Source organism: Mytilus californianus, unplaced genomic scaffold, assembly GCF_021869535.1.
Source record: "Mytilus californianus isolate M0D057914Y unplaced genomic scaffold, xbMytCali1.0.p SCAF_8, whole genome shotgun sequence".
In the NCBI taxonomy this organism is placed as follows: domain Eukaryota; kingdom Metazoa; phylum Mollusca; class Bivalvia; order Mytilida; family Mytilidae; genus Mytilus; species Mytilus californianus.
Window position 1 is genome coordinate 61744400 of NW_026262734.1, and position 19365 is coordinate 61763764.

Here is a 19365-nt window from a genome sequence, read left to right on the forward strand (position 1 = left end):
GCAGAAAAAAATGAAGGGTCCGTGAGCTTGCTTTCGAGATATAAGCCATTGACAATTTTGCGGGAAATGATTCTCTCTAGATTTTTAATACATTTAACATTGGCACCTTTTTTCCGTCAAAAAATATGAAAAAATAAAAAGGATTTGATAAGATTTTCAAATATGGCATTTTAAACTATATTTAATCAAATTATGACAAGAAAAGACGGGGTTAGTGGGCAAACATTTTCAATGGCACTACATGGATAAAACCAGAGGATTCCGAATATCTGGCAAAAATTCAAAAACAAGAGGAGCGAACATCCTTAAAAACATTGTTCAGTGTTACTATTTAAAATAGTTCTTAAAGTTAATTTGATTTTGTTTAATACGAAACTTTGCAAAAAAAGGTAATATTTGTAAAAAATTGATATTTCGAATTGTGAAAGATCAGGTACTGCATATCGATGATCGTGAAAAGGATCATGAAAGATCTGCTATTCGTTATTTCAAAATATCCATGAGAACGGTAAAATCTTTCTTTAAACAAATGATAATTTATATTTAAAATTGGATTAAACAAAATGTTGGAATTGCATGACTTCTGCTTCACTTTTTTGAATAGGGCTTTGGTTGTTCAATGGTCTGATTATTTGATAACACCACACCGACTTGTTGTCTTATAACAATATATGTCCGTCAGTCCGTCCTGCATAAGTTTTATGTCGATTCAAAAGTCAAGACTGTCTCATCTGATTTCCATTAATTTTTATGCACAGTCATATCTATAAAACGAAGATCCTTGTTGATCTTTGTAAAAATTTGAAACAAAACATTGTTAAAGATAACCTGAGGAAAACAACTGTCATATTGCTTACTTGGCACAGGCATTTCCTTATTGATGGTGGGTTAAACCTTTAAAGCACAAGTTTTTCAATGTCGTGCACACGAGATTAAAAGTTGTAAGCACTATTTTTTTATATTAGTGCGCACCAGATAAAAACTGGCAAACGAAATAATTATATTTAACATGGCACTTAAGGGGCTCCTAACACGCCTTGTCTTTCACGATCTAAAGAATGCGTTGACTGATCTTTTACGATCATTTTTGATTAAAAAAGCAACCAAATAATACTTTTTTTTCAAAAATAATATGAACATTTGCAAGTTATAACATTCTTTTTTTCTGGACTATCTGACACAATAAAGATTAAGTTTCTAACATATCATGATATATTGGAATGTGATCTTCATAGATACAATGTTTTTTTCTTAATGATTCCTATTGGACTGTGTGTCGCCTTTTGTGTTTTCTTTGAAAGTACTGCATTTTTTCTTTAACTTAGTGCACAGTATTATCATGGAAGTTGAGTCATTTTGACAAGCATATTTTTTTTCTGATTTTTTCCATCTTTTAAAAATACAGATGTTTCTTTTTCACAGTCTGTTGAAGCAGAATTATACTTAATTACATTCACAATCAGATACAATATCGTTCACTATCCCATTGCAATGCTTGGCCACCGTTAGATATTCTTTCACGATCATTTTCTCGATATACCAAATGACACCCGTATTTTGTAACGTTTATTCGAATAGTACATGGTTTATTATCATGATTATATAAAACGAAAATGGATACTTTTGTGGGAAAAAGGGACCATAGGTATTTACGGTTTAAAGATTGTCTCTTTTGGTGACATAAACAGCATACTTTACACTGATTTAAAAAATGATTGCATGGTAAGTTTCCATGACATCAGTTAACAACGCGACTACTTTTGGTTGACGTTTTCAAGATCATATTCTTCTCAACTTAATGTAAAATATCACATGTCATTATCATGTACCACTAAGGAGATGTAACAGTCGTTTTACTACTAGTTTGCTGGCAAGATATACATTCTTCTAGGATTAAATTGGGTTTTAGCCTCTTTGAAATAGTAGGATAAAGTTTCAACGGAAATCCCAGTTCTGTCGGATGTCGGAGTTTTGTCAAATTGCAATTCCATAGAATATTTTTTTGTTCGTACCGACCAACAGAGTAGCTGTATGATGTATGACGTAAATACTACACAGAAGTTGTTAAGAAAGAAATTATAAAATAATTTCTCTCCGAACCCTTCACAGAGATTCAAATATTAAAAAGTCATATCATTCGCACATATTAGATTAAGGCCTCCTCCGAACATTTGAAAATACCTACTATGTACTGGCTACATAAAGTACAAAAAAATCCTAAAAATAGCATTTTATTGGGCCTCTTGTAAGTCTTATGTAATAAAATATATGTAAATAATCCAATAAATTATTTTTGATGTCACTGTGTAGATATAAGAAAATGAAAATAATCCAATAAATTATTTTTGAAGTCACTGTGTAAAATATTCTTTATTATATTTAGATATATTATGTGCTTTTAACGGTCCTTTTGATTCTTTGAAAGATTCGATTTTTCGATTTTCTACACAACATTTTCACACAATCGTATCAAACAAAACGTTAATTAGATGGTCCTTCGTTCTATTTTATTTCAAATTCATTAGCTGCAACTCATATAAAGTCCTCATCTGTGATGAAAAGGCAAATATGCTATATTTACGTACTGAACGTGAAGTGCGATGATTAAAGATGTAAATCATCTCCTTGGCAACATGCTTTAACGTTTCGGCAATAAAGTTTATCAAGGGATGGTATGTGTTCATACGACACCATTTATGCATCTTTAATAGCAAACTTACCGTTACCTTGATCATAGTTTTTCTTTTGATAAGCAAGAATCCTTAAAATGTACTACCGACATTTACCCAAGGGAACATACTTTTAAGAAATCTAATATATAAGCCAATAACTGTCCTTTCCTAGACGTAGATACACCAGTTTCACATGGGAAACTATTTTCACACGTTTACGACAAAAAGGGCAATTTGGCATTCCCTTTTGTTATTTTCCCTTTTTAGATTGGAATGTTCCTTTGGCCTAATCTTATATTGTATATATATCCCAACTCGTTCGCTATGCCCGGGTCTGTACGACATTATATTTCAATTATTTTAACTTATGTATTACTGGTGAATTACTTAGTCAGGGGTTTCGTTACCGCAAATTACTTCAAGCCTTTATTAACGTCTTTTGTATTCAAGAGCTTGCAGCTGCTACTCAGACTTTATAAAACGTCACCAGTGTCTGAGCAGAAAGTTGATGAACCAGGGTTATGCGAAAGAACGTCTCGTCCTTTTTCTAAAAAAAAAGGTCACCAGAAGGTAACCATAACTTTGTTGAAAATATTCCTCATCAACTTCACAAATCTAGGTACTGACGTTGTTTATCATCTTAATAAAAAAGTTTTCAACAACATATTTTTTTGTGCTCCAATACCAAGCACTTCATTTTTAATCAGACACAGTTACTTACATAGTACATGCAGAGATGTATAGTGTACTACACATGAAGTAAATCATACAATAAACTTCAAGTATGGCAATCCTTTTTGAAAAAAAATGTCCATGGGGTGGATATAAGAGCACATGCAACAGTGCGACAACCCCTTGACATAAAACAAATAAAAAAAAATAATAAATAGCAAAAAAATAAACAAAAGAAACAAAAGATTAAATGGAAATAAAATCAGCATAGATATCAGGATTAAATTTTGTACGCCAGACACGAGTTTCGTCTGTAAAGACTTATAAGTGACAATTTCGGAAGGTTTTGCCAAATACGTCTAAGGTAATATATTATTGGAGTAAGAACATCCTAGGTATGTCAAAAAAAAAAGATTCGCAAACCGCTAATTTATATAAAGACGTTGATTTGTAAATAGGGATATTGCGACAAGAAAAGAATACCCATTTTCCGAGATCGTATGTGGTAAAAGTTATATTCCAATGTCATTAGTTACGCAGAAAATCAGGTTAGTCGAGTTCTTTGTCTTGCAACCGTAGCTTATTTTTAAGATCATTTTTTTCCAGCTATAAACCCTTCGTCATCGCTATTAAATAGATCGTCGCCCACGATTAATAGCTCATAAATGAAATACCGGTATGTATTTTGTTATACCTAATGACTCTTAAAGAAAGTGTGCTACGCTCTCCGCATATTTGATAGTTCTTGCAACAACTCTTTGAGGAGTCGGTCGTTTCATGACCTGTTACACGGAAAAATCTCCGCCACTACGCATCAGGCATACCATATGCATTGTTTTCCAATGGTAGTCAAAATTTCCCGCCCTTCGTCCCTGGTGAACATCCTCATTTCGTTTATTAATAAATGTTAGTAACAAAAAATGGATACAAGGCAATGCATTTTCTATCTAATATATAAGCCAATAACTGTCCTTTCCTAGATGTAGATACACCAGTTTCACATGGGAAACTATTTTCACACATTTACGACAAAAAGGGCAATTTTGCATTCCCTTTTGTTATTTTCCCTTTTTAGATTGGAATGTTCCTTTGGCCTAATCTTACATTGGGTATATATCCCAACTCGTTCGCTATGCCCGGGTCTGTATGACATTATATTTCAATTATTCTAACTTATGTATTACTGGTGAATTACTTAGTCAGGGGTTTCGTTACCGCAAATTACTTCAAGCCTTTACAAGGCAATGCATTTTCAATAAATTATTAAATTTGATACACAGCCAAGCTAATAATTATCAAATTGGTGTAATGTTACCTTCTGTTTTGTAAGGTCGTCAATAATGCATACGGTGCTATCTACATTAAATCAAGGTCAAAAGTCAAGATTGAACATTCCTAAATTTTGGAAGAATAGAAGAAAATCCCCTTTTCTGGTTTTTATTATAAAAAAAATCATAAAACTGAGTTAAAAGCAGAATAATTCTTGGGGTATCCATACTAATATGTAAAATATATAATATATAATAACTGTAATTAATATAATATTGGTCAGCAATCAGCCTTTCAATGCAGCCTTTTCATTCACCCTAAATACAACTTTCTGTAAATAGGGATCATTTTGCATTTTTTTGGTTTAAATAACACTTCGATTATGTTATAGATAATACATATTTTAAGGTTTTTCTTTTCGTAGAACACACCGAGGGGTGTATTGATTTATCAAATGAAAGACCGACCGTAAAGAGGTCTTTCTCTGGGCAACCCTGACACCCCGAGGAGTGTTCTACGACAAGAAAAACCTTTAAAAATGTATTATCTGACTTACATACCGTCAAAAAAATATTATTTTCTGCAAAGATTTGCAGAATTTGCATCCTATTTTGCCGACCACACTAAACATGCTAAAGTGGGATATTCTTTTCTGATGCGTTCAGGTTTTAATACGCCCTACGGCTCATTTATAATGTGAGACAAAACTCACTAATTAATCTAAATATAAACTTTAGAAATCATTTTCACAATATATGTAAGAGAATGATAATCCCTTTCTTCATGATTAAGTACGACCTTTAGCGAATACTTATCATGAAGTAAGGGATAATCATTCTCTTACAAACTTAGAATATTGTAAAGTGCTCAAGGCTCAAATGATCTATTAATTGGTTGTATTCAAGAATTAGTGTCTTTGTCAGTGCAATGTTTATAGTTGATGCATGACTTCCTTTTTCGGCATTTCATTTATGGATTAGTTTTAGTGATGTAAGGACATTCTTATAATTTGGGAAATATTAAAAAAAATGCGTTATAGACATTAGATGACAACAGTCCAAAGAAAATGTAGGAATTGTATATGTTTCCCGATTGTGAGTATGAATGTATATCATGTAATATTTTAGTGAGGAATTATCCTTTTTTTATTTACAGTTTAAATAAATAACTATATTTGAGTTACAACTAATTTTATTTTCACAGCCAGTATTTTGGTCCGGCTTCTTAAATCAAATACTATTTCATTATAACAGGGGAATGTTCAAATAAAATGCCTTTAAAAGTTTTAAATATATTCAAAACTTCACTTAAATTCCTTTTTTTTTTAAATTTTAACGGAATATTGGAAAAAACTATTCTTCCCAACCGCTAGTCCAGTTATCAGAGTTTTGGAAAGCTAAAGATTTAGGTTGTTTTTTATTTTAAAACTTTTTTTTTCTTTTTTGTTCTTTTTTTGCATTGCTTTGATATTGTTTAAGTTTTTAGTAATTTAAAGTTATTAATATTTTCATAATAACATTAAAGATACCAGTTTTACTGCACCAGTAGACTTCAACTTATTTTGATTTTGTTTGTTTCAAAATTCAACTTTTAGTCATTTTCAATAACTGTGTTATAAATCCTTTCAATCTGATAAATGTGCTTCGGGGCAGTTGAAGCTCATTTATAGAAACTCTTTGTTTTGAACTGTAAATACCCAAATAATAGGATAATCCCTTACAAAGAACATGATTTACATTCATTCTTCACAATTTAGAGACATCAAATTCTACAATTTCATTGGTCGAGAGTACTTTGCTCTATTCTAAACACAATAAAAATATGACTGTAACTGCATGAAGCAAGACAAAAATGAATTGTTACCACCTGACAACTGTGTATGAAAATACAAGTCACTGTGTAAGTAATTTACTGTACCAACTTAGTTTATGAAAGGGGGATGGAAAGGGGGTGTGCTATGTTGTTTCTTTTTGTAAATGAAATTTTTATTACGGAAAAGCAGTTTTTTTAACAACTTTTAACGAATGAACTGTTATTCAGAATAATTTTCTTTTGAATGGCATACATTTTTTTTCAAACAGAGAATCAGGATTTAATTCTATACTCCCCGATCCCATTATTCTATAGAATATAAGAATATTTGATCAGTTGATCATTTGATAGAGTAAAAGGTATATATAGATGTAAAAAGTTAAGAACTGACATGAAGACAGCACGGAATCGTGATACATGTATATGTAACACTAAAACGAATATCCTTTCATGTAGGTCAAAGTATGATTTCCAGTTCAGTGTGAATCAATAAGATTTTCAAAATCCTACACACGAATGTGTTAAATCTGGCTTGTATTTTAAAAGTGTTATGAAAAGATTTGCATTTATTAATTCATCTCACATATATGATAATGTACGGAAGCGTATTAGCACCACACATTTTTTTTTATATTTCTTTCTATGTTTGCGTTACTACGCAAACCTAAGCGAAATAACGCAATCTTTTGCATTATAACGCAAACCTTTGTGAAATAACGCAAACCTTTTGCGTTATAATGCAAACCTTTGCGTTATACATGTATAACGCACACTTTTGCGAAATAACGAAAACCTTTGCGAAATAACGCAGCTGTTATAAATGGAGGAGGCTGCATGTATTAAAAATTATCACTCTTGGCAAACTTTTGCGTTATAAAGCAAACAATTGTTTTATCTTATTTTTGTATAAGTTTCATGGTACTTCTTTTAAATAAATCACAAACACATTTTACTGGCAGACGGACATGCAAATCCCGATATTTACAAAACACAGCTTTCAAATTATATGATAAACAAAATGTAAATTCAATATAGTTTTGATTATAAAATACTGAAAACTTAATGAATAAACAAAATCAAAATTTTTTCGTTATAACACAAAGGTTTGCGTTATTTGCAAAGGTTTGCATTATAACGCAAAAGTTTGCGTTATTTCGTCAAGATATGCGTTATTTCGCAAAGGTTTGCGCTGTAACGCAAACATAAGAAGAAAAAAAAAAAAAAACCTAATGTTTGGCGCTAATACGCTTCCGTAATAATGCCCCTTTATTGTAGCGATAAATTAACAAAACTTCACATTATTTGTTTCGAAAGTTAAAATGCTCGTCAATGACGATTTTTTGTATTTCAGTTTAATATACGGAGTAAAAGATTGTTTCTGATTTAAACATATCAAACATGGAACATTAAAAAATAAATTCCCTAATTGGCAACAACAAACTATCAAACGAATTAAATGTTTAAGTAAATTATAGTTTACTTATAGGTTAGACAATACTTGGTCATGTCTTATGAATATTTAAAGCCCGAGGCGTAGCCGAGGGTTTTAAATGTTCATAAAACATGACCAAGTTTTGTCTGAACAATTTATAACATATTCACAACTTCGAGTGACATAACAAATTAATTAAATAAATTAGCTTCTCATTGATATAATCAAATATTGATATTAGCTCACTTTAAGTGTTTACATGTTGTGTAAAAGGGATGTAAATCACTCAATGGTCATTTCAACAGATGGAATGAAAGAGCAATGGGATAGATTATTCAAAAATAGAGATTTTCTCTGCTTCAGGTACAATGTAATCTTATATATCTAAAATTTCTTCATTTTAAAAGCATAGAATGTTATATAAATCAGCTGTTCTAAAATTGTATAATTTTTAAATAAGGACAAAACTTCATAAATTGATTTTATTTTACAATCGTTTCAACATCAGATGCTTGTTTTTTTTATTGAGGAATGTATTTTGTTTTTACCAAAACTTTTTTTATCAAGTCATTGTTTCTTAAAACATTGAGTTTGAGGTCTGGTATAAAATTTAGATTAAATTACATATATTTTACCTACGCCTTTGCCCCCTTTTAAATTTTAATTTTTTCGGGGGTTTTATATATATACCATTAAATAACATTTACAATATTGAAATCTCAACTTAAAATGCTGTTATAGTTCTATTCTCCTGATTTCGTTTATAGTACACACAGGCACTTGTCTAAAAAAAAGAATCCTATATACCTGTATATAGGAATTTTTTTTTCTGAGACAAGTGCCTGTGATAATACCGAGTAATTAGACAAACAACAGTACTCATGATTGTTTTTTTTTTTTTTTTTGCTCTTTTCCCTTGGACATTGCCTTTGGTTGTTGTACACTTCGTTAGTGCAAATTTTAAGAGTTCACTTTCATAATTAATTTACAATGAAAAGTCATTCATGTGTAGCATTTTATAGTGCATTGAAAGCCATGTACTATGAAAAATAGAAGGGAAAAACTGCTTTTCCATTGGACGAGAATGGGTGAGTATGTTCTACATTTTTATCAAGGAAAATAATGACCTTACACAGGTCATTATTTTATGCCTTGAAGCATATTTCATTGAAACATGGTATCGTCATGGTTGATTTTTCGAAAGAATGACCTATCGTCCTGAAAGAAAATAACTCCATATAGGTATATAATTGTCAGACAAATATCAGGAGAAAATAATTTACCACATTTGAAAAGGGGCAATAAAAGTGCTCTAAGGAATATACAAGGTATTGACAGTAAACACAAGTTTTTCGATGTCGTAAGTAAAAGACATGTTGAGAAGTTTATTCTCGTTTAATATTCGTGTCAATACTGTTGTCTCGTCGAGCTTTTATACCACAAAACCGGCTAATTTCTTTTATGTTGGCACACTATTACATACAATACTAGTTGTTTTATCAAATATTATCAAAAATTAATATTGTGGAAGATTGAATACTTTCCTCAGTTACTTCGATCACCACCGGTTTTTGGTAGTGCTCGTACATTTCGGTGTAGTGTTTTGAGGATTGTTTTTGTCTGCTCTACTTTTTTGCTTTGGTCATAGTGTTTCTTCGGCTATGGCTTGATACTGCTTCCCTTTTATCTACCTCCTTCTTTCAACCAAGTAAAAGATAACCAGCTTGTTCAAAGTCAATTGAATTAATGAAATCAAAACAGAACTTAAAACTAAAATATAGGTTTTAGATATCTACAGATCATCTGATTTTCCACCCATGGATATCGTAAAATATCAGCCGCGAGCAACAATATGAACCTTTTTGGCAAGTGAAGTAATGCATATATGCAGATTGTACATTAAGTGATTTTATTCATGATGGACAATTCAAATTGAGTTTGAAAATAAGCTATTCAAATTCACCACTACAGAACTGCTCATCTCATTTTAAAGGTTTTTTTATATTTGTATATACCATTCTGTAAGGTTATTTTCATATCAACTAATATCAGGCACTAATTGCAGGTACTTATTAGCACCATTTGAAAACAAAACGAATAAATTATAGCATGCAAAGAATTGGAAAGTGAAAAACAAATTATTTATTGTTTGGATAACGTTTTAGGGTTTCCGTTTTAATTTAATTTAAAAAAAAATAATTTTTCAAACCAACTTATTTGGCTAAAAATTGTTTCTACGCAAATTTTGTGACTAGAAAAGTAAAGTGTATATATTAAAACACGTTCTAAATAGTATGCACATAAAGTGAGAAAATCGCCAAAAATCGATGCTAGGTCAACAACAGAGGGTTTTACGAAAAACAAAAAGCCATGAACATAAGTGGGTTCAGATGACACACAACATAAAAAAAAACACTTGATAAATTCAACCATAATTTACAATTTTCACAATTGTCTCTATATTTAAGCTTAAGCATAACTTCATTGTATATCATAAGTGTACATGTATTATCTTTTAAAATGACAAATGTCATTCAATGGGTTCAAGGTGATCTATAAAAATGGTGCCCTGGTTTCCTGAATGCCTTAAATGAGAATATTATGTGGCATATCTAACACTTAATTTAAATGCAAACATCATGGCCAAGTAAAAACGAGGCAAAATATACCATAGGGACATTCAAACTCATAAGTCGAGAAGAAACTGACAACGTCATGGCAAAAAGAGAAAAAAACCAAAGACAAGTAAAAAAATACAACGGACAACATAAAAAGCTAAAGACTGAACAACACGAACCCCACCAAAAATTGAGATGATCTCAGGTGCTCCGAAAAGGTAGACAGATCCTGCTCCAAATGTGACACTCGTCATGTTTTACATTTAAGTACACAATCTAATTCGATAGGACACATTCGAGAAAAGGAAGACGGGAGTAAATTTGAAAAAAATGGTCCAAAAACATCTTTCGGTTTCCATTACAGTTCTGCAGATCGGTGACAAAATTTTGGGTTTGATGATAAAAGCACCAAATTTGGTATGGTAGTAGTGCAGGGTGTTTTAAACAATATTAACTATGGACCCATCCTGAAATTTCAATATGGCAGCTTTTTCCATGATGGCCGCCAAAAATATCAAAGTCAACAAATATCACTTATATAAGGTAAAATTTAGCGTGGTTGTGGTGCTCGGTGTTTCCAACAATATTAGCTATGAACCCACCTTAAATTTCAATATGGCGGCTTCTTCCAAGATGGCAGACATAAGTTATAAAAATTAACAAATATCCCTTATATGTGTTTCGTCTTTACTTACCTTCAGTACAACTAAGTGCCCTATCATACAAAGTGTGTGCATCATTCATAAAGTAAAGCCAAACATCAAAATATTAGTGATTAAAGTATATAAAATTGTGTTATGTTTAACTACGGTACCGTTCTTGCAGAACAGTGGTCTACAACGAGGGATCACACACAGACACTGGCGTTATTCCAATATTTTAATTAGCTTAACTTGAAAGTATACTTCTTAACTCGAACAGTTTTCTTTACAAGCATCTGAAAAAAGGTAAAAGTAATGACCTGAAAATTTGCATTCCTGTAGTAATATTAGGCTTACCAGGCCATTAACAAAGCAGATGCCTGAATCTTTTGTTTAATGATTGGTGTTGAAACTAAACAGGCAACTGCAACAATATGCATGTATGACAACGATACTTTATAAAGCTGCTCAAGTAGGTAGTTCCACAACATTATGGAAACTAATTATACATTCAAAAGAACCTTAAAGCTATGATGAGACTAAAAGTATTTTCCACAATCTTTAAAAACATTAGTTGATAGTCGGTTGGTTAGATATTTAGATGCACTCGAGTTATTCCATTGAGGCAAATACGACGTTACTTCTGTTTTACCTCTCACAATATCATCTCTAAAGGTATATAGACCTTCTACTGAATGCAAGGACCAGAACAGGAGGTTCTTAGTGACAAAATGTACAGTTTACGTTTGTCGTTTATGTATGATTTATCTACAGTAATGGAAGATTCAAACTATGAAACATTCAACATTGATTATGTGGTTTCTCCCGCAAAACCTCGTGGTTTTACAACAGCAGCCGTGGACATTATTGACAACCTGATTTCAACTACGGCTAAAGAACCGTTGCAATTAACGACAAATTCTATGTTTTTGCATTTTATATATATTATAATTCTTACTTCAGAATATAATATGCATATATCCTTAAATTATATCAATGCGTTTTTAAATCTAAAATTTCAAAATCAGTCTGTTCCTATTGTATCCTGTTTTTATAGTGAGTAAGATTATAACACAATGTTGGCGGCTGTAACCCTATTTTTGACATTTTTACCTATTATGTCTGTTTGTTTTGTTCACACATTGTTGTCAATTTAATGGAATTTTATGCGACTGTCATACAAGTGAGAGGTTTAGTAATCTATAAAACCAGGTTTAATCCACCATTTTCTACATAAGGAAATGCCTGTACCAAGTCAGGAATATGACAGTTGTTTTCCATTTGTTTGATGTGTTTGAGCTTTTGATTTTGCCATTTGATAAGGGACTTTCTGATTTGAACTTTCCTTAGAGTTCGGTATTTTTGTTATTTTACTTTTTTCAAACTTGCCCGAAATAAATAAACGTTTAATGGACATGCATTCTGTCAATTGTCTAACCATATATACATGTTTGATAATCTGGTATAATAAGTCAATTGAGCAACTCTATCCTTACAAGGAAATAATGAGTTAACAAAATACAACACAGATGGCTTGATGATAACGACATTATTCCATGCATGTAGAACCAAGACGAATGTTAGTTCGCTTCTATTTATCAGGAAACAAAATGTTCTAAAGGCTCTCATTCATCATTAACAAGACATTTCAATGTGGTCAAATCAGATGTACTTTTCATTCTTATGCAAAGATTCTGACATAATTTGTATCGAGGAACGAGACCCTTGTGAGTCCTATGTAACATGTACAGAATGGAGTGATATAAAGGAAATTGAGAGTCCACTTAATTACAACTGGTCTGTAACGTAAAAATATGGAACTAAACATTTTGATGTGAGTTCATTAAAAGAATGCTCTCTCTGGGCGTATAAACATGATAAAGATTCCATTATACTGCTAATACATTGATTCTTTGTATTTTTCCATCCAAATTGTGGTTTCATGTACCCTTAAGCGATATTTTGCCGTTTAACTATACAGTTCCAATGCTGCAAAAGTAAGTGGAAAATAGTAAATGTTGATAAAGCCCATAAGTAGAATTGCTTAGGGGGATTTTGGCCTTTTACCCGGAGCGCAACTTTGGGTGAATGTGGATGGCATATACCTTATTGGCCATTTATCACTCAGTATCAACATATTTTTAATGAGCTAATAAAATGTGGTTGAAAGATAGACAATGATAGAATACGGATGAAAAAAAAGATAATAATAATAAAAACTAACAGCACTCAAGAAATCACTACATCGACATTAAAAAAAAAACATTAAGTAACACGACCCCCACTTGAAACAGGGGATGATCTCAGGTGATCAAAAAAGGTCAATAAGTCCAGTTACACAAGTGACACCCGCCTAGGTTCTCTTTTTGAAATAGATGGATGAGTCCTATCCAGTAATTAGGCATTCATATCATACAATAGTAGATTTATAAATGTCTCTTTTCTAACCCTTAGACTCACAAAATTTAAAACATGGAAAAACCATTGGTTCGTGCGAATTATCTAAAACTTGACCAAATGTTTACATTTTTTTAATGAAATAAGGTTTGCCATGCCTGGACGATGGATAAAAAAATCTTTTACTGGTTTACACCACAGGTATTGAAAAATAACACAACATTGAAAGCATAAACAACACAAATCCCTTATTATCAAAACTATGGGCCAACTCCAATGTTCCAGCAGGGTGAGTAGTTTTTGACCAACTTGTAGCCCTTGTGGTGTTACTTATTGTAAGTAGAAATTCGGTGATTAGTCGTATTTGTTGATCACTTTGATGTTACCATAATCGAGGAAAAAAAAGGATTTGTGGCAAGGAAAAGTGAAACATATCTATAGTCATTTGTGACTTAAATGGTACTTAACGGTCAAACAAATTCTGATGGCGGCCTAAAAACGTTCAAATGTTTTCTTTTTTGGAATCCTTGATGAAATTGTCTTGCAAAAAAAAAGTTAAATCACAAAAAATACTAAACTCCTAGAATTCAAAAAGGAAAGTCCCCAATCAAATGGCAAATCAAAAAACCAAACACATCAAACGAATAGATAACAACTGTCATATTCCTGACTTGGTACAGGCATTTTCTTATGTAGATGTAGGTGGATTGAACCTGGTTTTAAAGCTAGCCAAACCTCTCACTTGTATGACAGTCGCATCAAATTCCATTATATTGACAACGATGTGTGAACAAAAACAATAGGTAAAAATGTCACAAATAGGGGTAAATATAGACGTATTTACACTTGTATGCATATTTGTCCGCCATTACGTAAAATCACACAGGTTCCCGTAAACTTTGACATCATAATTCAAAACATTTGACGTCACAATTAAAAAGTGATTGTTGCCTGACGTAAAAAGGTGATTCGGAGTAGATTTAAGGTCATTCGGAGGCAAAATATAGCTAAATAACAAAAGTGTTAATGCGTTTTTTTTTAATTCGGTAGGTCACATTCGTGAAAAGGGAACGGGATTGTAGTTACGACATAAGGAACATGTCCGATATCATCTGTGAAACGGATATTCCATAACGGTCAACCAACTCGTGATGGCGTCCGTAAAATTTAAAAAGTGACGATTTCAACTTCACCATTTGGAACTCTTGGTTTAAAAACGAAAATTCACAAATGGGAAGCTGACATCATCCCTTTTGCCGTAAAGTATTGTTTTCAACCGACCCTCATAATCCATTTCTAGATATAAGTCAAAGTCAAAGCAAGCAACAACCATGTTTCATGGTAACACAATCCCTAGAATATCGTATGAACTGCAAAATGCAATTCGATTGAAGAAATAAATATCAGCAAAACCTTGTCTCAGTTTTGTATATTTTCACTTTTTTGGCTGCCATTTTGAAAATTTTTGCCATTCCCACACCCCCTCTAAAACAAAGTCTTATATAACGTAATAACTAACTAGAAACGTTGGATTACATTTGATATGCTTTCAAAAGATTTGTTTTGAACATTATTTGCTTCGTTTATAGATGAAATTTTGACTGATTTGCAGACATCTTTAAAATGGCCATCATTTTGAAATGTTTCAGAGTGGGTCCATAGCCTAAATTAACTACCAAATAGATATCTACAATTGTGTAAAATTTCATGTTTTTATCATCAAACCCATAATTCTTCTAAAAATATGCACGAATCAGCTAGACTATTATGAAAATTTATTTGTTACATGAAGCTGAAGTAAACAGTAAAATTAAATGTGCTATGTTTTGTAAAGTTTGCTAACTTTTACAAAACGTTTGTGGTCCTGATTGGTTGAGTTGTTGGTTAGACACATACACAGTAATTTCTTTTAATACTAATAAAAGAAGTCTAACTATAACTAGAATCATTGCGAATTGCTAAAATTTTCAAATAAAAAATTAAGATATAGACTGTAAGTAAATGTGACAGCACCGTGCAAGATTTTAAACACTTTCGTAGTTTGATAGGTTTTTTTTTACTTCGGACAGACCAGTCTATGCAATATACCCAAGCCAATTAAAATATTTCATACACATTATAATATTCGCATAAAACACCATGAGGTATATTGTGAGTACAAAATCTGAAAATTACGTTTTCCTTGTAATTAAGGCTCCATACATTGTAAATCCATATTGAATTTCAAATTTTACACCTACAAAATTCCAAAATGATAATTGTAGTGATAGAAATCAGAGAGTTGGTGATTATTGCAATCCTCGTGAATAAATGTACTGAAAATAAAGAAAACGCACAATTTTAAAGTTAAACAAATTTTTTAATAAAAAAATATGCTTTGATTAAATAAACATCAACAGGCTAAAATGTTGTTTGTAAATTTCTATTGACCAGTAGAAATACATAAATCATCATGTGACAGAAAAGCTCAATAGTTATCCTCCATTAGTTTCAAATGCAGATAAATGTATAATGTAGTTATTTCCACGGTAACCGACATTAACACGACCGATACTACTAATTGAGGAGGAACTGCTTATCCTAACGGAGCAGCACCGTACTGTTCTTATGGTTTTTTTATTGTTTCTTTTCTCTCTTTCTTATTTTGTCTTTGTTATCAAACGTTACGGAAGTTGTTTATTGAACAATATATAACAACTAACTACAGTACTGATCAAACATATCTAGTCTAATAAATTTAGATCTGATAATTGTAGTTGACTCCTAATCAGGAGCGGATGGAGGATTTTTTCAAAGGGGGTGCGTAGAATAGAAACTTTCGCCGAGGGTAGCGAGGCGAAAAATTTTTGAACCTTTTTTTTGGCTAAAAACATAAAATAAGTGTGAAATTCACTGATTTAACGGTTCCTGACCAGGGGCATGTATATTTTATAGTTAAAGTGTAAGGGTTAGACATTTGTGAACCATAAAAGTGAGGTCAAGGACAATGGTCATCTGACAGACCGTTAGTTTGTAATATAAGGCATCTATATACAAAGTATGAAGCATCCAGGCTTTCTACCTTGAAATACTAAGATATTAAGTTAAGAGCCGCCGTATCACTATCCCTAAGTCTTGCTTTTTGCGACAGAAGTCGCAGGGGAGACAATAAATTGCAATGGTGACTGACGTTTGTTTTTATGGTTAGTTAGCATATCCTCAGAGATTTCTTGTTGTAAACAAGATATACGGCCATTCACTGAAATTTACAATACGACCGACACGAAAGAAGATACTTTTTTTTTATTCAAATGTATGGTTGAAATGTTTCACCCAACAAGGGAAGTGAGTGGTTTCAAATCAACCAAAGGCAGTTACGAATGAGTTTGAAATGACAATGAAGTTGTGAATGACGATCGAGAAATGGAGACCTAAAGGCAACACGCAGCAGGCAGGTTGCAGTCGGTCCTTGAAAAAAAATACTCAGTATACCAGTTCGGAGAAACAGACATTCCGGTCACTTCCCTCTCTTATGTCTAAACTCCTTTTAAAAACATTAAGAACACAAGAAAAGTATTTCAAATACCAACAAGATTTTTGGCACGGACCAATTGATTTTCTGAGGGTGGTCTGGAATTTACATGCAAACCCCAACAAAAATTGCCTGTGTGGGGTTAAACATGTTTTCGTAAATAAGTATCATAGTTGTGGAACTATTTTTTCATCATGTGAGTACCTTCTGTTGGGTGGAATTGTGAAATAGGAGTCAGTACGTCCTTGCTCTATCCTTTGTCGCTTTGAAGGCGTAATATTTGTCATCCTCAGCCTTAGCAATGTGTTACTGTGATTTGAATTTCAAAATGACTGAGTGACGCTTTTTCGACATACTGGTCAACTCCACGATAGAGAATCACGTGACTTTGGCATAGTCAATAATATATTACACGTAGATACGAGCGAAAAATATCTTTATAAGTAACGAATTGTCGTATAAAATATACAGTAAATGATAAAGTTAACGAAATCAAGTCTGATTAATCATTTAACAGTCTTAATTATAAAAAAAAAGTGCAAGTAAAGGTGGGGGGGGGGGGGGGGGGGGCGTACGCCCTCTACGCCCCACTCTGGATCCGCCTCTGCTAATAGTTTTAGAATATTCGAAAAAAATCTGTACGACATTACAAAGCTACAGAACATTATGTAGTTAATCCAAATCTTATGAGGTCTGCAGCAACTGTCCTGGAGAATCGATTTCTAAATGTGTTAATCGATGCCTCCAAATAAGAAGCTTCCGATATGTATCATGTGTATGGAACAATTATCATATTCATTTTATTAAATTATAAGTTGTGGTATGATTGCAAATGAGCCAACTATTACCGAAGACAAATAAACTTTAGCCCTGCTTCTCGAAATACGAATTTTCCTGAATTTTTATCAATTCCAGACCAATATCTTTACTATCAGATACCTAAAAGACTATAAAGGTGTGTTTTTTTGTAATATTTTGAAATTTTAAAAATCACACATTCCCTATAATTAAAATGTCAATCTTGATTTAATCCAGACGATTCGACAGTAAACAAACTTAGTCTTTTGAACTAAGTTTTACCGTGCGTATTGCTGTGTGTTTGTTTATTCTACATTGGCTAGATTTATAAGGGGTTGAGATCTCACAATACATGTTTAATCCCGCCACATGTTTGCGCCTGTCACAAGTCAGGAACCTCTGGCCTTTGTTAGTCTTGTATGTCTTTTTTTAAATTTTGGTTCATTTATATGTTTTGGAGTTTAGCATGTTTAGTGTGACGTCCAGTTTTGCTGAACCAGTTTACATTTTTGTTTAGGGACCAGCTGAAGCCCGACTATGGGTGCGGGATTTTCTCGCTGTGTTGAGGACCCTTTGGTGGTCTTGGGCTGTTTTCTGCACTTTAGTCGGGTTGTTGTCTCTTTGACAAATTCCCCATTTCTATTCTCAATGTTATCAATATCATTAAGCGCTGTATAGAGTAATAATAAAGAAATGTTAATGTGTCTTGAAAACGGATTTATTTCAATATTAGCGTCAAAACGTTATATATCGTGTGATCATTTACAATATCATATTGTTCATTATCTCGAACATCCTCGAATATCTTTCATAGATCCAATTCTTTGGGGGGGGAATGAACATCCGCGAGTATCTATCATAGATCCAATACTTTGTGGGGAGAGTGAACATCCTCGAGTATAAATCATAGATCCAATTCTTTAGGGGGAAAATGAACATCCTCGAGTATCTATCATAGATCCAACTCTTTGTGGGGGGGGGGGGGGGGGGGGGGGGGCGGGGGAATGAACATCCTCGAGTATCTATCATAGACCCAACTGTTGGGGAGGGGGAGAACATACTCGAGTATCTTTCATAGATTCATTTCTTTAGGAGGAAAATAGACATCCTCGAGTGTCTATCTTAGATCCAATTCTTTTTTTTTTTTGGGGGGGGGGGGGATGAACATCCTCGATTATCTATCTTAGATCCAATTCTTTAGGGGGGAAATGGACATCCTCGAGTATCTATCTTAGATCCAATTCTGTTGGGGGGGGGATGAACATCCTCGAGTATCTAATCTTAGATCCCATTCTTTGGGGACAATTAACATCCACTGATATAAGGCAAAAGAGCACACCTTTTTGATATTAATTATTGAATTTTTATGTCGCTTCATGTCATTCATTGTCATTATTATTGTCAAATTCAGATATCGCCGATGTGATCATTTACAGTATCACAGTGTATTAAAATTATCTCGAATGCGAAATTAGATATTTTTGTCGACGATTCAATGAGAAGATAAGAATTGTGTATAACCAATGGCGTGTTTGACCCGAAT